Source organism: Bombus affinis, chromosome 18, assembly GCF_024516045.1.
Source record: "Bombus affinis isolate iyBomAffi1 chromosome 18, iyBomAffi1.2, whole genome shotgun sequence".
Taxonomy (NCBI): domain Eukaryota; kingdom Metazoa; phylum Arthropoda; class Insecta; order Hymenoptera; family Apidae; genus Bombus; species Bombus affinis.
The window spans coordinates 1,211,053-1,234,683 of record NC_066361.1 but is presented as its reverse complement, the minus strand read 5'-3'; the positions used below and the strand labels follow the sequence as shown (position 1 = coordinate 1,234,683).

Sequence of the window (23,631 nt, the reverse complement as noted above, 5' to 3'; positions counted from 1 at the left end):
AAGCATTGATCACCTCAGCCATAGTTGAATTTTCCCACCTCGCTTTCAAGAGAGAGCGAAGACGAATTCCAAATGCTCCCAAGGTTTCATCCTTCAGTGGTTTTTCGTTGGACATTTTCATTAACGCCGAAGTTGCTGTTTCTCTACCACCAAAACGTGCAATAAAAAGGTCTTTAAATTTTGTCCAGGTAACTTCTCTACCTACTAGCACTTGTGTAAGCCATTGTGCTGCTGATCCTTCCAGTGCGCCACTTAAAGCAGAAAACAACGCACTGCCTTGTAAAGGATTCTCTTTCATATACAAATTAACAACTGCACACCATGCAGCTGAGTCAGAACCCGCAATTTCAGGATTAAAGCGCGGAAGCGATAAATTTTTAGGTTCTTCTTTCGGTTTTTGCACTAGCGTCTGAATCAACTCTCGCATGACAGTCAAATGCTCTTGCATAGTAATAAACGGCACGTATCCCACTTCTGATGTCGAATTGTCGTTTGGATTTCGAGCGCGAGACGATTCTTCGTTAGCATTTGCCATCATGATGTTCAATAAAGGTTGTATTTACATAAAATTATATTTCTTTACAAAGTTTGATAAACAATTAGTTTAACGGTTAACTAAGATAACAAACAATAAGTAAACAAATGCTTTTAATAATATTCTTGGGTTCTGTAACGAATCCAGGGTCAACGGGAAACTTTCTGTACGTTTTAATATTTTTTGATAGCTCACTGACACGTTCACTCAGGCACAGGGTTTCTCTAAGACTGACTCCAAGACGATGACAGTAAACTCTCCAAGGAGATTGCAAAATAAAAGACAGATACAGTTACATATATCAAATACATATCGATCGGGAATATCAACAAATTCCCAAGCGCCGTAACTAGGCAGTTCCACATAAACTAGCATTGCTCCTGATCAAGACTTGATTGTTTATACAGCGTATCCCTTAACACTGGAACCTCCTTTGTAAATCATTTCGTTCATCCCGTGACCGTGGCTACGTTCGGCGACCAGTTATGTCACCCCGAGCCCAAGTATTGAGAAATCTTCCAAAAGAAAGGCTCGATGTCTCTACATCTCCGACATATATATTTTATACCTTACACTTTATCCACGCGTTTTCTCTCTCTATACATATAATAACATCAACAATATTAACTACGATAAAAAAATAAAATTAATAATTTGACTCTAACTACCGCCACTATAATACGGCTGGCCTGTATACATAATAAATAATTTATAATAAATAACTTGTTTATAAATACACCTTGTCATATTTATCTACACTATGCTTTGTCGAACGACATATACCCACCTAGGCTTACACATCATCGTTATTCCTTTATATTTTTCACAAACCGCAATATTTCCAAACCTTATTATTTTTAGTTCTGAAATTTTATAATTGAACATTCGGGCAGCCGACTATATCAGGTCAACTGTCTCGGAGTTCAAAATAATTTCCCGTGCTCCCATGTTTTTTTACGTGACTTGGCAAGTAGATAGCTGCCACTATACGATACTATATAAAATAAATTATAACCGCGAGAAAATTTCGGAAATCCCCAAAAAACGTCTCCAAAGTATCAGCTCAACTGCGGTGGAACTTGCTTAGAGCAGACGCTGTTTATGTCAACAATTTCAATCACACAACCAAACGAGTGGCCGTGGGAGAGGAACGTCGTTCTTGCTAAGCATCCACACGACCTCACACCAACAATAGAGGGTCAACTTCCGAATGGATACATCTTACACATCATACGAGACACTCACGGTGACGAGCAACATTTAAACTCACAGCTACAAGGTAAGCTCGTTCAGTATATTATCTTTACAATCCGCTATACCAATTGTATTTTCGAGCTATCGCGGGGAGACGCGGTCGTTAGAATACGCGCCAACGGGAGTCGTAAATTCCCGTTACGATCAGAATGATCGACACCACGAATAGTTCGATCCCCGTATTTCGTTTAAGATAATAGGGGTGATTCAGGTATTATAACACTGTGGCTCACAGAGTTAAAGTATATATTTCCAACACTTAATATACACGAATGAATAGATATAAACACTTAATAACTTATCACGCTGCAATAATAGAGTAACACGGTATGAGACTTAATGTTAGAAATTCGGCGTTAGATCTTTGACTCAATGTGTAACGTTCGACGCGTCACAAGGAACTGAACGACTTTAGAAGAACGAATGATTTCTTTGTTTCATCTTTAAGACAACCCCCACTATACTTAGGTCACGCCACCGTTCGCGCCTATGATCACGTATGTCTGTTCTTGCGTGGAAAACGTAACGGACCAAATTCGACGTTTCGAGAACTCGCTGCTTGGCGACAGCTATGCGCTCGTCGATACATTGTATATGATCCGGCGGTCAGATAAGACGATCTGACTGAGACATTGTAGGGCCGCGAGTGACGGTTAGAAAATACAGCCTGTGTTAAGCCTAGTGGCGTAACACCAATGGAGGACATCCTTTCCTTGCATCGGACACGAGGCTTTCAAATCGGCCGATTTACTCTCTTATTGAAACGGCTCGATGAATATGAACAATCCAACCAACCAAATAAGAAGGCCTCTTTAACGTCCCACAAGACACTACTCGATGACACGTGGAAACAGTACAGACGATTCCGAGAAGAACTATAAGATTTAGGCGAGGAGGACGACGCGCGCGTTTTCGAAATAACAAACACATATTATAACCTGGTAATACGAATACACACTCTCATGAATGATGCACCAGCATCATCGTCGAAATCTGCAAACTGCGATTCATCTAATGTCGCCGAACCGACATCAATTGAATTACCAGAAATCCAATTACTTACTTTCGACGGTACTATCGAGAATTGGCATGCATTTTACGACTCCTTTTCGTCCACTATAGATCAAAACGAACGACTTACACCCGTACAAAAATTTCATTATCTCCGATCATCCTTGACCGGAAAGGCCGCGAGAAGCATCCAATCGTTAGACATCACAGAGATAAATTGTTCTATCGCTATTGACATTCTTAAAGAAAAATTTGACTGCCACCGTCAAGTCTGCATGCGCCACTGGCACTTGATCTGCGACTATCCTCAAATAACGACGGAAACACCCGAAGCTGTATAAGACTTTCTCGAAACGATCAAGGTGAATCTCCGAGCGTTGGAAAAATTAGGCGAACCTGTCACATGAAATGTCGTCCTCATCAAAGTGCTCACATCAACGTTACCTGCGTCCACCATTCGCGAATGGCAGCACACCTTACCCAACAAAAGAATGCCCTACCATACACGCTTGATAGACTTTCTTACAACACGAGCGAATGGTGATCAAAACAATTTCACTTCAAAGGAGACAAACGGCACGTTCTACCAACGTCCCTGTCAACGACCACGAGCGCCATGAGGACACGCATTTATCACATCCCAGGCGCCGTCAACCTGTCCCACTTGCCAAGGATCACATTCTATCTGGATGTGTGATAGCTTCAAAACAATATCCCTTCGCGAGCGCCTTCGATAGGTCAAACGAGGGTCCTTATGCATCAACTGCCTCAGGAAGGGACATACAGAGCGAGATTGCCACACCGGGTCATGTCGTGCGTGCGGAGAACGCCATCATACGATGTTACATACGGTAAACAACACTCAGGGTCTCGTTCCAGCACGTCCAATCCAAAATTCTCTCCATCAAACAGTCGATCCACAACACCGTCTTTGCCACCCCCTTCATCGCCCACTCGCCACAGACGACACACGACAGACCACAGATCGGAGACACCGCGAACAGCCTCGCCTCCAAGCCCATCTTCCACTGACAGACGAGCACATAATCAATGACGCCGACAATTGACGGATCCGTTGACGACCGAACTAGACCAGCAACATCCAAATCATTATCCAATGATATAATCATAACTGCACAAGTCAACGTTTTGAATGATAAACATCAATACGATAAAATTCAACCATCTAGCATGAATTTCATTACAGAAGAATAGGCAAAATCGCTTGAAATAAAGCAAAACAGATGTTCGGTCCCAATTGGAGCTCTAGACACCTTGACGACGACTTCTAGGCGATACATGACGGCCACGATCACTTCCACTGACGGCGCGTAGGAACGAACATTTACGTTCCTTGTTATTACGACCATTTCAACCTTAATTCCAAGTGAACCAATCGACCGTTCAACACTTGTGATTCCTAGAAATCTCAAATTGGCCGATCCATGATTTTATTTACCAGCCCCGATTGATGTCCTATCCTAATCGGGGGGAGTCCAACTGCCCAAACCGCAACAAACGCATTTAACGCACCCACGACGGCTCTATAAGCAGACCTTGCGCGGTTTTGGGAAATAGACGAAAAACTCTCGATCAAACACATCTCAGAGACAGATTGACGATGCGTGGAACACTTCCAAGCCCACATCCGACGCACCAGCGAAGGACGATACAACTGGTATTGTCTTTTGGTAACGGGTGCTTATCTCGGATATAATTCCACGCAGTACCCGGGCGCCCTAGGACCATAGGGTTTGAGATAACACCCAACCATCACACAAGGCACCCAGTACCTTGTTCCCTGGATTAGCTAAGCCTGCAGGGGCTGTTGCTCGTTTCAGGTCGAACGGAGCGCATTCTATGCCCTCCCGTCTCACCAAGACGGTTCCGGAGCAGGTGGGACGCTGCTCACCCGCCGAAGGTCATTCGGTGGAGCCATCACCTTAAATCGGCCCTCTTGCCAGCATTTTGGCCATCGACCGCTGCCACCACGAGTCCATACACATTATTTGACCGAGCAGAGGAGTCGCTACTCCCTCCGTACTGTAACTTGACCGCCCGTGATACCAACCTTAGTCGTTTGTGGGACTATCGTATGGATGTACGGCCACATTACTGCCTGCCGGCGACCTGTTAACCGAGCTCGGTAGCTCCAGATGGGACTCACGCATGTGGGGGTCTCAAGGTACTTTTGTATTCGGGAATTTATCCCGACGGTCCCATCCTTGGCATTAGGATCGTGGGTGCGCTATTAGCCAAGGCCATGTAGAGAGAATGTAACCGTAATTAAACGCCTTACACTCCCGGCGACCTTCCCTGCGGAGTACGAAAGGATTCACGTAAGCGGGACGCTTGTTCCGACGGTCCCCCTGGCTTCGGGAACGTGGGATTGCCCTCCCCCATAGGCTCACGTAAGCGAGCCCTCCCTGCGGGAGCGAAGGACGATACATTGTCGCTCTACCATTCAACGACCTGCTTCAATCACTCGGTTCCTCTAAAACAATGGCACTTAAACGACTTGCTTCGCTCAACCTCCGATCCCAGCACAAGTGTGGCGCACGATCAAAAGCTGCGTCCCTTGCTGGCGCGCTAAACCACCTGCGGCAGACTACGTGATGGGTAACTTACCGGAGGCGCGAGTAACGGAATCTCGCCCGTTCACAAAAGTCGGCGTCGATTATTGCGGACCATTTTACATCAAAGAGAAACGAGACCGGAACCGCCGTCAGGTCAAGGTCTCTGTAGCCATCTTCGTTGCGTAGCAGTTAAGGCGGTACATATTGAACTCGTTGGCGATCTCACGAGCGAAGCCTTCATCGCCGCTCTTCGTAGATTTATCGCTCGACGAGGGTTTTGCTCCACCATCCATTCCGATAATGGCACCAACTTCATTGGCGCAAACAACGAATTACGAGAGCTTCATGATCTATTACAATCGGACGACCACGACGTAAAAGTAAACGCGTTCCTAGCCAATAAACAAATCGAATGGCGCTTTATCCCCCCCTCCTCATTCCCCGCATTTCGGTGGGCTATGGGAAGCAGCGGTGAAATCATTCAAACGCCACCTTAAACGCGTCATCGGTAACGAATTACTCACATTTGAACAGTTTAATACACTCTTCATAGAAATGGAATCTATTCTCAACTCGCGATCATTAACTCCAATATCCACCGACCCAAACGATCTCTTAGTCCTCACTCCCGGACATTTCCTCATTGGCGATTCACTAATGAGTTTGCGTGAACGAAATTTCAGAGACATTTCATCCAACCGACTCTCCAAATGGCAGCATATCCAGCAACTCAAACAGCATTTTTTGAACCGCTGGCGTAAAAAGTATCTGAACGAGCTGATCACCCGCAACAAATGGACCAAGGATGGACACAGTATCCAGGAAGGCAGAATCGTCACCCTCAGAGAGGACAACGTGTCATCAATGCAATGGCCTCTGGGCCGAGTTATTAAGGTCCATCCAGGTGCATCCGATGGTGTCATCCGGACAGCTACAGTTCAGACAGCAACGAGCATTTTGGATCGGGGCGTCAAAAGGCTTGTCCCATTGCCAATTCAACTCGATCTCGAGAAACCTGAACAACCAGCGATCGAGACGAAATAGGATAGGAACCTCAAACAATACCACACCTTTATAATTTTGATCGGTACCTTCTCAACGGGGGGAGGATGTTACGGTTTGCTAATCATCTCTCTAATCAAGTGTTCAAGGAAACTTTAATTTGCGACGGCATTGACCACGGAAATTTCCAACGGCTTCGCGGTATAAAGAGCTATGCCGTCAAAGCGCAATACCGACATGCCCAATGTACCATTGATATTTCTACGTTTCTTCCGCCGAATTCTCGGAAGAACGCATACGCGGCGACCTCCGCGGTACACCTAATAAACGCATGTGTAGTAGGGATATCGAAGGAAAACAAAGGAAAGGAAAGAGTCCGTGGTTCCGAACGAAAGAATCAATCAGTCTATCTCAAGCTGCGAAGCACGATAGGTCTCGTAATCAGCATACCCGTTCACAAAACATTAATTGTTTTATTTTCGTCTTACTGGTTAATCGTTGATCGTTGACTAAAATTGTTGCTTCTTTACTTATTATTGAACTTTTTGTTAACAAATCAAGTGTAGTTTCTCGTATACACTCATTCCAACCACCTCTATTCTCATAATAGAAATAGGGGATCAATCAGTTCGTGGCGTCGACTGTTTAATCGTAACGAGAATTTACGACTCTCGTTGACGCGTTATCTCGCGATCGCGTCTCTCCGCGAACGGTTGAAACAACATCTCTGCAAACCCGTCTCTATAAAACTACGTAGTTAGTTAATTAAAAAAATTAAAAATTCTTCTTACAAACATTCAACAAAGTCGGAAGATTCATACGATAGTACGTTCTTAGACTGATTTGTGCAAAGCTATAGTGATTGCAAATGTTCCATAGCGGTGTTTAGATATCGTGATATCAGTAAATTTTCTAAAGAAAATATACGAATCAAAATATTCCCAACGAATCAATTCTGAGAAAAGATTACATAGAAGATTCGTATAAAACACTTATTTAAAGTATACGAAATGATATTGACGATAAAAATGTGCATTTCGATTCGTGAAGCGAGAGATAAAATTGGCCGTTATACTGCAAACATGCCACATTATGTGTGAGAACCTTCAATGCTTCAGTTACTTGCCTGTAACGAATAGGGAAAAAATAGATCGCGCTAATATTGTATGACTAGTGAATACATTATCGAAAACAATATTGTAGCGCAATGGCGACTCTGTGTCATTGCTCAGATAAATGTTTTAAAATAAATATTTCTGCCTCCGTTTCATAGCATTGAACAAGTGCAGGTGGAAGATCTTCTCCATTTATAACAGCTTGCTTAGTCTAAAAGCACCGTGACTCAAGACCAGAGTTGCTTTGAGTCTACGCAGCAAATAGTGATCGAAAATATTGAAACTTAACCGCACGATTAATCTTATTTAATTTTCCGCCATAGGTAGTGACGCTTGCATACAAAATATGTAAATTTTCGTTAATATTGTACCTCAATCCTTGAATATTGATCACATACGATCAATAGTATTATCCATACGTGGTGTTCAGTATCATCGTCAGTGAGGATGAAAAATGAAATAAGTATATCGGGTACATAATCAAGAATCTGTATCCAAATTATTTGTTTCTCATAGCCCGATGCAACGACGCCTGTCATCTATTGTGCGTGGATAATCTTACAGATGAAAGATATATCAAATAATACACATACATACATATATATTTAAAAGGTACATCAGGTAGGATAGGACAGCCGAGTAGGGGATGATTCTATAAGTAAATATAACTTAGTTCTATGAAGTGTTTTCGTATAACAATAACGAAGAAGTGTAGATGATTCCACTTAGTTGTATTCATTACCAGTATGTAAGAATTGACAAGAAATATTGTCTAGGAACAAATTATGCGATAAAATTGTTCAGAAATGAACAAAATATATAAATAATTGTTGAAAATGTCAACCTATGTTCATGCTCGCCCTCCACATGCGGATGCGTTAGTTACAAAAGGTAGTAACTAGAAGATTGTTCCAGATGCAATCGATAGACTCGATCGATATTTTTAGATGCTCATTTTTTTCCCTAGTCTATATAAGTTTGTGCGATAACGGTTTTTTCTTACATATTGCTGATACAATACAATCAGGATATCTCTTAAACCAAATCTTCCACAAAGCCATCTATTATCGACTATACATGTTACTAAATATTACATTGTTCGTCACTAAAATATCTTAAATGATAAACATAAATTTATTACACATTTGAATTCGGCAAACAAAAATACAACTAAAATCACATATCGAAACGTACATTACAAAGAATTCTTTTTAGAATTTTTTGTAAATCCTTTTCTCTTATTAACGTATTCCCTAAAAATATTTCAAAGATACGCGTAACGAAATTACACTTATGATTTTCCATTTATTCTCACTTCTTCACAAACAGCATTTTTGAAAACTTCCATATCCCATACCTTAACATCAAAAACACTAAGTGTTTTAGAATAAATAAATACCTTATCACTGGCATTATGTCACAACCAATTTCTATCGTTTTAACTAATACAGACTTCTAAAACACGTTATACGTGTTTTCACGAGATGTTACCAAAAAGCATTTATAGATAAAGATTTCAAAATATATATGTAGTAACTGAGGTGCGTTATATGTTGTTGTAGCTGCTGGGCCTCGTCCAGAGTAATTGCCGCGGGCTGTATATATGTGGAAGCACACTGAGATACCGATATAGTTTCTACGTACGCGTGTAGATGTCGCTGCTGGGATACTGCTGATTTTTCCTCCGCTTTTGGTGCATGGAAGAAAAATCGGACTCCGGCCGCCGGGATTCGAACTCGAGTTCTGAACGTTCGTAACCTAAGGCGCTAACCACTGCGCTGCCGTCGTCCGACCCTAGTTAGTGTCGAATGGTAGTATTTGGTGTGTTGAGTGCCGCCACATAACTTAATGGGTCTTAGAGGAAGAACAAGTAAAGATGCTTTATTTGTTAAAAAGTTGGTATAGTTTGTGTATTTAATAACGATGAATATAATGATAAAGTGTGACAGATTATTCAATGATAAACAATGTCAACGTGTTCGTTCGGGTTAGCGGCTTTATACATCCGACCTCTCGACGTGTGCTCTTAGAATCTTCAACAAGGAATACCCTTCTTAGATCATTTCTTGGTCTTCTCGGGGAGCCTCGAGTCTTCTCGACCCCCACTACGCACGGATCACGCCACCGTTCGCGCCTATGATCACATATGCCGCATTCCTTTGAAACTAACGGCCGAAATAGACGTTTCTGGAAGTCGCTGCTTGGATGTGCTCGTCGATACATTGTATGTCCCTCGTAGGACGGACAAGACGATCCGCCTGCGACATTGCAGGACAGCGAGCGACGACCAGAAACGCGACCTATACTAAAACGTCGCAGCGTAACAAAACGTACACCTCCCTCTTTTATGATATTACATATATATGTCGGGTTCACATTATGATTAGGATAGGGTCGTGTAACGAACCTTCATTTGGATTAGACGTTGTGGTTATGCAATAGAGAAGATATTTACTAGTACAAATATGGTTATTAGTACAAGTGTGGATGTTGCAGAATTGTCAGGTAACCGCGGTGATTAGACACAAATGACAATGATCTTAGGGTCGATAACGAATCCGTGGTCAACGGGACGACGAATGTATTATTTTCGTCAAGACTTAAGTTGGACTATATATTGAAGCGTGAAATATTCACAGATCGTAGAGACGTTACTTAACTCGCCGATGCTATTGTCACGACCGGCATACTTCAAATCCGATGGACCGATGATGGAGATAGAGATGTGGTGGCCTTGGCGACAATGTATATCGCCGAAGTGCCTAATGAGTCATCTGTATCCTAACGGTCCTTCCACCGAATGTCCTAGAAGTGTGAGAACGGTCACGTACGCCTACAGGGTAGTGGGGATATTGAGGGATGACAAACAAAGAAGAAACAGATGTTACCGAAAGTCAAATTGTAAGAGCTTCAGTCTTGGAAAGTCACGGCTGGAGCTCAGAACAAAATCGCAGTCAGTGTAAATTCAGAAATAAATTCTCTCGTTTTTTTGTTATCTTAATTTTTTCTTTTCGTTCGAGCCTCCTGCTTTTTATTTTACGTGACACTATCGTACGCAAGAGAGTGACTTTTCGTCACGGTGACGCCGCGGAGGAAAGCTATGATGAGGCGTGTCTAAGGGCACAAGGTCATCCGAATCGCGGAGAAAAGTCTTCGTTCAGAAAGTGAGGGGAATTGACGTTGATGTTAATTGATCAATTTCCATGTTGGTGGTTGGAAAAGGATGCTAGCCGCCCTTGAGAGAAAGTTGCCAGCGGGAAGCGTCGTTTGTGAGAAAAATAGATTTCTCCTATTTTTCCCTAGTTGGAATCAAGGCTGTTTGTCTGTTCGAAGGATTTCAGTTAACTAAATCTTAAGATTTATAACGGGTCCTCGGGCTAGCTGAACATGTACTGTGGAGATGCGTCGATATCTGGTAATCATCGTACCCGAAGAATAGAGTCTGCGTGTAGCGAGCCACCGGACAGAAACCGTTGGAATGTTTGAAGTCGAGTGCCGCTACAACTATTTCTTTTTAAGGAGAGCTATACTGTTAACCCATACTTTTATTAGACAAAGCGTTCATCCCTTTACCGCGGCCACTGGTTGTTGCCTCGAGCCTTAGCACATTATCACAAATCTCGGACAAATACAATCGGATTGAACGACGGCAATTGCTTAATTACGGCTATGATTAGAATCTAGATTGTAATGTTAAGGGATTTTCCCAAGATTCCAAAGGGAAGACTTTGGTGTCCTTTCATCTCCGACATATATATTATTTGTGGACTTGAATGTCACACTATGCGTAAAAATTTTATATTTGGTTTCGCCATCTACTTTAGTTATTTAATCCTATTTGGAAAATTCTTCTTCAAGGCTTATCTTTCCTACAAATGGAAAAACAAAGTCAGAGAGAACGTTCACGTCAATGGAAGGAAGGAGTGTTATAAATTAAAGACTAGCTAAAGTATATAAATATATGTCGGATTCTCATTATGATTAGAGTTAGCGGCGTGTAACAAATCTTCATTTGGATTAGACGTTTTTGTTATGCAATAGAGAAGATATTTACTAATACAAATATGCTTATTATAGAATTTGACAAGTTACCGTGTTAATTAGATATTTGAGATGCTACTGGCAATGATCTAGGTTCGATAACGAATCCGCGGTCAACGGGATAGCAAATGTACTTTCCTACAAATTCTAAAAAATATTCTTACTCTCCATATTTTATCTTTCTTTTATTGATATTTTAAGATTACATAAAAAATTAATCGAAAGAAAGAAACTCAAAGTTCACAAAGTTATGAGCTGTCAAAGTGGGGGGTCCAAAAAAAAACAGGGTGTCCTGGCGTGCATGATTTGAACTCTTCTGGTCATCTGCAGCAAAAATTCTGAACGGATTCTTAATTAGCATAGATGCCGCTGTAGCGGCAATCGACAGCAAACTTCCTAACGGTTTCTGTCCCGTGCCTCGCTACACAAGGACTCTACCCTTCGAACAGATGATTGCCAGATGTCGATACACTCTCACCGAATATTTACAGCGAGCCTAAGGACCCGCTATGAATCTTAGGATTCATGCAGCTAAGATTCTCTAAAGGGACAAATAGTCTTTGTCTCAATAGTCCCTACACATACCACCCACTACGGGAAATCTGCTTTTTCTCACGTACGACGCTCCTCGCTAGCAACTTTCTCTCAAGGGCAGTCGTCATCCCTTTCCAACCACCTACTCACGATTTAGCCAATTAACAGCGACGTCCATTTCCCTCATTCTCTGAACTAACACTTTTCTTAACGAATCCGATGATCCCGTATCCTTAGACACACCCAAACACAGTTTTCCTAAGGAGCATCATCGCGACACAAATTCATTCTGTTCTATCGCGTGCCGCGAGGCAAGTCGGAAGACGCCTATCTGAATTGTTCGTCCGCAGTCGTACGTAATAGCGAATCTGAATTTCTCGACATCTGTGCAATCGTCTCGACTCGAACCACCGAGTAAAGTATCGCGCCGAGCTTGAACTTGTAATCTTGAACCGATAATTGTACCGTGCTTTCGGCGCGCTAGTGTATACCACGAACACAAGCAAATAAACAGTTACTGTTAAACAATACCGAGTGATTCTTCTATACCTATCACGCACAACACTTCACCGCTATGGCATGATCCTTGGAGAAGTAAAAAAAAAATTTTTTTTACAAAATGGCGGCCGTTTGAAAAAAAAATTTTTTTGGATAGTAAAAATATTTTTTGTTTCGTTTGTACACAGCTTCAAAAACCGCCAGAAATTCATGCCTCTAGACTAGAATAGCCCCTTAATGGTGATACGGAGAATAACCTTTGACGGTATGGTGTGGAGAAAATCGATTCGTAATGCTGTAATATTTATAGAAATCAGACGATCGATTCGTGAAAACTCAAGAATCGATTTTCTAAGTCTTCTTCCGTAACTCCTAAAAATTCTCCGCTTCCAATCCCTCTTCTCTTTCTTTTTCTTTGTTCTCCATCTTCGCTTCTCGAAGTCCTGTTTTATTCTCCTCCCTAAGTACCCATCCTTCTCTATGTATATCGTTCGACCGACTCGTAGTAAACACAGGAAAAGTCAAACCGTCGGTTGGTGTTCTAACTTCTATAGAATTCGCATGTATAGCATATTCATTTTTTATAGGAAATATCAAAACGAATCAATTAGCGCATTAAAAATTATATGATTCTATTTAAGAAAGCGCACGTTACCTTCATATGACCCCTATGCGTCTATTTACAGAAAGACTAATTACATCCGCGAAACCATTAAATTCCTGCCTCAACGTATTTCCTGCACGCGGACAGTTTGCGTGCAATTCGCATTTATAGGTTAAATTCAGATGCTCTGTACATCAGGATCCTAAAATCGGTAGTCAATTGAAGAAGGAATAGCGAATAAAATTTGCTTATTACAGAAAACTGTTGGAAGCGTGGGTTTCGGTGATTTTTCACTATATCGTAGAAATTGACGTATTAATCAACCTTTTCCAAGCCTCACTTTGCTAGAGCTTTGCAAGGATCTGTCGGTATCACCACCACGGTGAATGATACATATAACTGTGTGCCTGTGGCACCGTATATGTTCGTATTGTTTATCAAATACTTTGCGGTGGCCGGATTTAGGAAGCTAATGTAAACCTAACTCTCATCATCCGTTTACATGCAATATATAAACGAAAACTGGGCGAACTTGGGTATTTCACGGATCCTTCGAATTATAGTCGCTTGCAGAACTTCGTAATAAAAATTATTATTATTAATAGTATGAGTTAGGTTAGAATAATCTAAATCTTTTAAATTACAGTTTATATCGAGCTTTATAATTTATTGTTATTATTTGAAGGTAAATACGTTTTAGCCAACATCAGCAATGATTCTTAGTCTCGAATACGCAGTTGTAGATAATTAATTATTGTTAGGTTCGGAAAGTAAATTTCAAAGACAAAAACATCAATTTCTGATGGATGTAAATAAACAAATCGCCAAGCAACACGACGAATAAAGCGACGAACGTGTCAGCTATGCTTGCGAATCTGTTAGAGATATACATATAGTGTTACCGACAGTTTTTTGCGAATATCTCGGAAACTAAAACCGAGATGCGATACAGTGCCAACGAAGGAGTTGTTGTATCTTCTTCGATATAGCTATAAGCACTGTAGCGATTTATGTCATGTATTATATTTACGTATGTGTGTAGCAGTTACACATTTTTCAGTGGCAATTGCAGATATAGCCTTCATTTTTTGCCAAATATCTCTAGCATTACTTATGCTTCACAGGAAAACAATCATTAAATTAACTATTTCCTGCAAAATATTGTACAATTATTACGTTCCTTTCATAAAAATCTTATCGCGTCTCTAGAATTCATAAATCATAAATGTACATATATATATATGCATATGATTTGAATTACAGCCAGTTTGAATTATAGATGAGTGGAATAATCACAATTGTCTCAGTGTACTAAGATCTTCATGGTTGATGTGTCAACTAGGTCATTGTTGGTAGTTATCATCGATCACTCAGAATGTTTACAGGTAAAACTCCAATAGCCGTGATCGTCTAATGGTTAGGACACTACGTTGTGGCCGTAGTAACCCAGGTTCGAATCCTGGTCACGGCAATGTGCCAATGTACATTGTCACGGTGGAGGTTTATTTTTTTTTTGTTTATTTAATTTTCTCAAATGTTTTCTTGGCTAAGCATTAATAAAAATAAAAATTTGCAATTGAATCAGGATTCTCTTTGTTACGTCTCGTGAAAAGGTCCGCGCGACGTCTTTCATTGTCTGACCGTCAAGGTCCAAATACCGTTAGAGAAACCCTCAATAAGCCCAAGGACCCACCATAAATTTTAATCTCTAAAGTCATTGTTCGCACATACGGTTTAAGTCAATCTGTTTTCCCGGAAAGACTTTTTAATCCTGCAAGTATTTTCGGTTTATAGCTGGTACATAAAACAGACCTTAGGTCTATGTACATTCTTACAAATTACGGAGAAAGCAGGTAGTCACCTAATGGGAAAAACCAAATAATAGTCTAACGGAAAAGCTGGTTTTTCCCATAAACAATGTCGCCCATGAACCACGTTGGTAGAAGGTTTCTTCCTCCTATCTTCATTCCCAACATTGGTCATAATCCATCGGCATCGCGGATCATTGCCCGCAGTTCCCTAACTAAAATTATGAGCAACGAATCCGCGTTCTTCGTTCATAGGGCACATCCATACCGAGCTTTCCTCCGTAATCACATCAGAACGAACTTCAGAGTTCATCCGGCTCTCACAGGTCATAGAGTCCCGACATTTCCTACGGCTCCTACTGTTCCGACTGCTCCGATTGCTCCTACTTCTTCTACTGCTTCTACGCCATCAGGACGGTCAACTCTACTGGTTCTCATAAGCAACGAACAGTCAAAGTCAAGGTCTAGTCATTCGGTTGAGTCGAAGTCTGGTCTGTTCAGTCGCTACTTCTATTGCGACACAAGGGCCTTCTTCTATGACTCTCGTCTACGCCCTTTATATCATACGCAACGGTGTAACTCATTGGTGTAAGAAGTGTTGGAAATATACATTTTTATAACCCTGTTAATCGCAGTGTTATACTACAACAAGCACCTACATTATCCTAACCGAAATAAGGGGATCGAACTATTCGTGGTGTCGATTATTACAGTCGTAACGGGAATTTACGACTCCCGTTGACGCAGTTTTCTGCAGGGAATCCTCCTGATATTCCGTCACGTCTGTCCGAGCTCCCAATAACTTAACCTTCTTGTCGTCAAAGTTTTTAAAATACATCTCCAGCATTATATCCTGCGTCGAATACCTAAAATGCCCCCTATTACTAGGCATAACCAAGCCTTTAAATTCGTGTAGCACGTAACTGTGATCCGAGACGCTATAGTCTCCAAGGACTACAAAGTCTTTATACTTCTTAAAGAGTCTACCACTAACGCTCGTAATTTTTACGAAACTCCTCCTAATACCCTAATAGGAACAAGTTGGCTCCTATCCAGAACCACTAGAGACATTCTTTTCTTTCTGTCAGTCTTGGTGACACCCAATGCGTTAGATTTTGTATTGAAGTATCCTGAGATGATAACTTCCTTGCATCTCCTCGCGGCTGCCCCAATAGATATGTGGAGTCTTTTCGCGTACTCGACAAAGATGTTCAAGCTGACGTTGGGCGAGCAGTAGCCACTCACGCGGTACGCTTCCCTTTTCTTGTTCCCACATATACCTCCTGTTCAGTCAACGTATCTTCGCAGGAGTAGAAGCATTAAATCTCGTTGCCCGGATGGACGGTATCCCCCTTCCTATCAATATACCAGAAGGGGAACTGTCGATTAGGTTCTGAGATGAATACAACGTCGACCCGGCGCGTCCAGGCAAACTGCTGCATCAGGTCCTGCGTAGGCTTACTCTTATTGAACTTGATTTGCAGAACATTCAGGGTGCTTGTCTTGTGACTGTCCCTTTTTTAATCAGTCTCCTATACGTGGGGCAAGCTGACGACCCTATAACGTGTATAGACCGTACCTCGGACCCCTAATACACAACGTACACCTAGGACCGTTACTACAGTTTACCATCGAATGATCCGTTGCGCTGCATTTACGACAACGTTCATTGCCAGGGCAGATCGTGCACTTCTCAGACATATGCCCAATCTCATGGCACCTATAGAATCTAACTATCTTACGGAGGACCCGCATTGTGGCTATAATGAGGCCCTTAACGATTTAATCTCGACCTCGCTGGCATCCTTGATCATCAGCCTTCTAATGATGCTCTGTTTAAGGTTCTCCGTACTTTCCAGTGGGTCGATGTCACTAATCTCTACCAATACCTGCAGGGAGGAAACAAGGACCTTGTCCACTATTACCTCCTTTATTCTAAGGGCAATGACACCTCCTTTCATTCCCGCTTTCAGTACCACGACAATATCCCCGCTCCTCGTCCGTCTGACTCCTATGATTTCACACAGAGCCTCGCTAACATATGCTCCTTATATGTCTGGAGCCATTTCCCACCCTCCCGGAATTTGATCAAGAGGGCCTCCGGTCTGTTTCGAGTTCTAGGCAACCTTTCCTTCTGGCCTTCGTTAGCAGGTGGCCTCCTTTCCTCGTTCTAGCTCCTCTCTATCTCTCCCGTCTTCTTTCCTTCCTACTCGTCTGGACAATCCATTTGTCATTAGAGTCGCTTTTTTCTCTATCCTTACGGTCATCTTCGCCTCTTTTCCACTCCTTTCAAACCCCCGCGTACGAGGTACGTCCTCTCTTCGCCAGCATCATTCCTTCAACATTCCCATCCTCGAGAGATGACACGGTTTTTCTTTTATTTTCTGTTCAACAGGCACCTTCAGTCCCTGTACTTTTCGCAAACCTCGACCAGTGAAGGGGAAGTTTGCGTGGAAACATTAACTTCCACGGGCCTTCCCACCTACCCCACCCTACACCGAAATGGCCTGGGCGTTCCAAACCCCCCTGCGCGGCAATTCTTTCGTCTGTTATAAACTTATCCATATTTGTTTAAATAAAGAGCATAGTTTAGAAAAAATGCTAGTCGTAATCTATAAGGAAAGCCAATCGTCACAACAAGAGCTATCAACCTATGTATAATAACAACCCTCACATACCCCATAAATCATCAATTACTTTATAAGTAAACCGCAACTTTTGTAATTATGTTGGCAGAAGGAGCGTGGATACATAAAAGTCTCTAAGTTCGCATTTGTATGTCCCTATGTCGCATATTCTTCCGTTAGAAGTAAGTAATTTCTAAAATTTTTGTTTACTTTTAATTTAATTTTAATTTTACTCTTACTCGGCTCGTCAGGCACGTGTTCACAAATCCATTACATTTAACAAATATAAATATTAAATTTATAGGACATAAATCACCAAAAATTGGGAGCTTGCTTCTACCCGACTACACCATGGTCAGCAGCCAAGGTAGGGACGTCTGGCCAAGAAGACGTGAACTATATTATCATGCACGTTACTCGGGACCATCGCTTGCGAAATAGATTCCATATCTCGCATGATAGATCTAATATCGTACGTAACGTGGCGCCGACTACCAGGCATAATACTTTTCGTTATTATTTTCGGAACTCGAATGTGATACAGTACCAAAATCGCTAGGTGGTCGAGCAAGATGAGCAAGTGTAAACCATATCACGCTCGCGAGTATCGTCCATTGTTCTAACATCATGCGTGTTTTATCCAGAAAAACGTGCAGTCATATAATATGTACCTTAGCCTGCAACGTAATTCTAACTAACAACCTCGATTGAATTTACGTGTTAGTGCAAGTGCATTTTATGCTGTTTATCAATAATTAGCCATTATCTCCACTCGATTACCTCTATCCGTACTATACAACTCTCATGTTGCAATATAGTGATCATCCACTCCCTATAATAATCTCAATCAATCCCATTATTTAAATCTACAAATTTAAAGTCATCGCAGTATAATACCCATCCACTAGATTAACAAAACAAAATGATACACCTGCCAAGCACGAACGCTCGCTACATTGTTATCATCTGTGCCATTCGTGCTTTATAGATCAAAAACTCATTCGTTAGTTATTTAATCCTTAAATTCAAATGCTCAACTGAATTTCAGCCACAGTCTAATAAATATTGCTCGCAAGCGAGCTATCATTTCTTAAATCAAATATAAGAATTGTTTGTTTTATAAATTATTTTGTGTGTCTAAACACAGCCTACTCAAACATTGTATCGACCGCGTGACATTGATCTCAACAAGTCCTATAAACTAAGATCTTTCAAATTTTTTTTGTTTTTGATAGACACAACCACCCGCTAGCCGTTGAGTCATGCTGTTATATTTGGCTCGTCCTTAGTTATTATGCAATTACTGCCATTTTTTACGACCGACCTCCTTTCTCCTAGTGACTCGACACTATGCTATATTTTATCAAAACTCATGATTGTACCGATAAAATACTTTCTATCAGTAATATATATAATCCAAAATTTAGACATCCTGTTTGAGGGCGACATATCCAGTGAATTAACGGCGCCTGGACAATATCATCTCCTTCAAATTAACGAGTAAATCTATAACATATGCAACAACATTATTATCTAATTTCAATCTAGTACCCAAAAACTGTTCAACATAAATTCACTATGCTCAAAATGCATCCCCTAACAAATGATATCGATATTTACTATATTTATTTGATATATTAATATTGTACTATTTGTTATACGTCCAGATTAACGACCTCGGCAGGACTATTATGATTCGCCTTCATCATGGCCATAACGAGCATAATATTTGTTGAAGTGATCACCACTTCTACGAAAACTCTACATCTGGTCTTTTAAGTTTTCTCAAGCACTGAAGCCATCGACATCATATAGAAAATGACTAGTATGAAGGCAGACCATAAACAATTGACAGGCGACGCTGGCTTCGGGGTTTTTCAGTTATAAGATAAAACTGCTAGCGTGCGGATCTGGACGAGCTCAAATTGTATTCCTACTTATTATTACACTTCACTATTAAATTAAATATATATTTTGTACCTTGCACTTTATCCACGCGTTTTTCTCTCTTTTTACACCGAATAACCTCAACATTGAAAAACATCGAATTATTTCGGAGTTGAGTTCGGAGTTGAAACGCCTATCACAAGTCACAACTAAGACTCCAACTTTGTTAGTGAACCCTAAGGTTGTCAGAGCAGGCATCCTACTCGTTATGCGAAGAAAACACCGAAAGTGCCTGCTCTACTTTCCTCTGATATACCTTCGGGACACGTTTTCTAGTCACGTGTACTCTGCGTGTAGCTGTACTTCATATTTATCGTGCATCTGCTACTCATGCTTTTAAATCCCATTATTCTTCGTTCGCCATTTATTCTCGCGACATACAATACATTTTTTTCATCGTACATTTCCCGCGCCGCGTTACTATATCACATACCGTGTTTCGGCAGATGGTAATTATATTTGCACCTCGCGTGTCTGTTTTCGCTCGCGGCGCAGTATCAACCAAATTTTTCCGCCTTGAGACGTCAGTACCATTGGAGCCATTCTCGACTCCCTTTCGCAATAGGAAACGAAAAAAGGGATAAAAAATTGATTCGGAAGAGGGTCGGACTAAAAGCTCGTACGATTAATAATAAAATGGTATTGGTTAATGGAGATTGATAGTAATGTTCTCAATATCTTACACGATTACACGTGATACAATATTAGTTACGATTTAGCGTACGATGATTATACTCTTAGAGACACGATATATATATTTCTGTTCATTTTCAGATTCTAAATGTCATGCATAGCAAAGTTTCTATAAGCGTTTAAATATTTTCATAGGTTACCGTATATATACAGTGACCAATAGATTTCGAATTACATATCTTGCGCTATGCAGTTAGTCAAATTGGTTATCCATTTATAGTAGAGTATGAAGGATTCTTCATCTGATCGTATTTACTTTTGTGTATTCTTAACTTAATTTCCAGGAAACGGTAAGAATATGGATAGATTTTCATTTTGACCCGAAATCTAATTCTTCAACGCTAGAGCTCGCGTGCAATTTACGAATTATAAATTGTTTACGAACAAATCCAATGTAGATGCAACATTACGCAGATTGTTTCATAAAATATTACACTTCGACATTACACAGCCAATAAATACTATTATCAATACTCTGATATTATATATAATTAATATTTCAAAATATGTATCTGAAGGTTCGTCAATTTTCAACCACAATACCAATAATCGTTTCAATGTTGATCGCACACGATCAGTAATGTTGTTAATATTTGTATGGTACGAACAATATCATTGATTAACAAGACGTCTGTCGGTTAGTAACATTATCGATCGTGTTTGATCTTACGAATCAGTAGACCTATGTGCAAAATGGAGTCACATAATTTCGTCAGTTTGCTGGTGAGTGCTGAAGTGTGCAGACGTGTGTCCAGTGCCCTGTGAAGTGCACAAAACTACACGTGATGCCCATCTGTCGAAAGCGAATCTAACAAACCTAGCCAAGTGTTCGCAAACGTGCTAGTGAAAAATCCAACGCTACTAAGCTCTGACCCGAATCACCGCATCTCGACTAGTTATTTTATATTGAATTAACTAGATTGATGATGGCTCAATCATCTCAAACGGGCTCTCCGGAGCTAAGTTACAACAGCGCCGCTCTTCCTCCCACGTGGCAAAGGGGCAAAACATCCCTCTTTGCAAACGACCTGCACACACAGAAACACAAGCTGGAAGCATTCAAGACGAATGCGAACAAGAGTCCAACCAACCGCAGAGGGTGCCGCCTTGGCCGCCTTCGCTGCCAACGGTCGCGACGGTGACACGGTACGCTGTACTCGGCGGCGGGACACAATTCCGCGGGGGATTCGGACTCCGCATGGCTGCCGGCCCCGGGAAAAAGGAAGAAGAGAGGTGCGAGACGCGGGGTGAACACTGACCCCGACACCGACGCCGAGTGTCTACCGGTCCGAGTGACGCTACCCCAATAGCGGCCGCTGCTGCCAACCGCGGCGGTGCCGACGGCAGCGACATGGCGCGAAGCGACGTGGCGGGGACCGGATCGGTCGAGGAACATGCGACCAGGGAGAGCGCGAAACCGCCCCACGGTCTGGAGGAAGAGGAAGGCCTATGCCTGCGGAGGAGGGTGCACCTTTTGGAAAGGGAGGTTAGCTGTCTCCGGGAGACGGTGGAACGGCTGACTAGTGAGCGCGCGGAGAGGACAGCCGAGGGCCCTAACAGCTAGAGCGAGGGACAAATGGGTGGATCACCTCTGCGAGGGGGACGAAATAAAAAGTCCCCGGGAACCCTACGGGAATGACTATGCGTCCGCTACCCCAGCCAACCCCGCGACCCTGGTCAGCGTCGCGCCGCTCCCGCTGTCCCGACGGGCTGGGGGTTAGCACCAACAGCAGGGAAGCGGACAAACCGAGACACAGTGGCCCGAGACCTCGAGACCCGCTGGAGGATCTCAAGAACCTGCTCCTCCGCAAGTTGGATGAGTGGTGGCGGGACATAAAGCCAGCGGGAGCGATCCTCCGAAATACGGAAGTTGCCGCCATCGCAACAACCGTGCAAGCACGGTTACGGGTGTCCAGACATACCTCGCGGTCGACCATCGAGTCGTCGGCTGACGAGGCAGGATTCACGACCGTCACAGGGGGGAGTGCTAGGCGAAAGAACAGAAAGCCAGCAGCGCAACCTCTCCCAACGGCCCAGGCGCCGACCGAGGGCGCAAGATTCGGGGGCCGAGTACCGCCGTCTCTGTCGTCATCGACGCTGCGAACAGGAGTCTCGGCACGCGGGGCGGCGGCCGGCGATGGCGGGTCGGGGATAAAGATGAGGACTTTTGCGGAGGTGGCCGCTCGGTCCCCGGTGCGTCCCCGCGCGGGGCGAGAATTCATGCGGTGAGCGGGAGGTGGTGACGGAGCGCGGACTGCCACGAATGGGAAGGGACGTGCCGCCGGTGGACGGGACACGCGCGAGAAGAAGGTACTCGGCCTTCCCCGACCCCCACGATGTGCAGCGGTATTGCTCACCGTGAGGGACGGCACGGTCTTCTCGTACAGGGAGGCGATGTCAATAGTGATGAGGGAAATTAAGCTCTCCGAACTTGACATCAGGGAGCCGGGACTCAGGAAGGCCGTCACGGGGGCGATGCTGTTCGAGATATCAGGACAGGACGCTGGGAGTGAAGCATCCCGACTGGCCGAAAGGATGGCGTCCACGCTAAAGGAATTACCCGTCAAGGTGACCTAACCCCAACCTAACCCCAACCTAACTCCCACGCGTCACGGGGTGCTGGGGACCTAACCGCCTCGGTTGCCATATTCTGGAACGGGAGCGAGGGAAGCCGTTCCTGCTCGGTGAGCGAGCGGGGACGGGGCATCGTGGCCGCGAAATGGGGCAACCTAGCCGTGTAGGCAGTATACGTGTCGCCCAATCAGCCGGACGGTGTACGCCTCCTTCCTGAACGTGCTCGCGGCTTGTGTGAGACGCTTGGGCGCCTGTCCGTCACTGGTCCTCGGGGTCTTCAACGCCCACTCAACGGCGTGTGGCTCCCGTAGGACCAACGGAAGGGGGCGCGTCGTACAGGACAGGGCGGCCGCGCTCGACCTCCGGCTTATAAACCGAGGGTCGACCAGTACGTGTGTGGCGTGGCGGAGAGAGTCCACAGTGGACCTCGCGTGGGCAAGCCCAGCCGCTTCCCGCTGTGTTTCCGGATGGGGCGTGTCCCCGGAGGAGACCCTCTCGGACCACCTCTACATTTTGATGGAGGTGGCGGTCAGGGGTGCGATGGGCGACCCTTGGCTCGATGCGAGCGGACTCACTGGCCCACCGGGAAGGAGAAGAGGATTCCCGCGGTGGGAGGCGACCCACTGCAACGAGGACTTTATGGCTGCGGCCGCTATAACCGTCGCCTGATCGGAAGAATCTCCGACCGACGAGGACGCGGAGGCGGGAGCGACCCGGCTGATGCGCGACTTGCATGCGATATGCGATTCATGTATGCCGCGGTCCGGAGCCCCGCGCCGTGCCGGCGCGGCGTACTGGTGGCCCGAGGAGAT

At 43.4% G+C, this 23,631-nt stretch overlaps 1 long non-coding RNA gene and 1 other non-coding gene across 2 annotated transcripts in view; one reads left to right on the top strand and one right to left on the bottom strand.

Moving 5' to 3' along the window:
* Positions 1-23,631, bottom strand: part of LOC126926697 (uncharacterized) — a 154,975-nt gene that overhangs the window by 85,653 nt on the left and 45,691 nt on the right. The gene's annotated exons all lie outside the window — the stretch shown is intronic.
* Positions 14,570-14,641, top strand: Trnah-gug (transfer RNA histidin (anticodon GUG)). The gene has a single exon. It is a non-coding gene; the product is annotated as a tRNA-His (tRNA).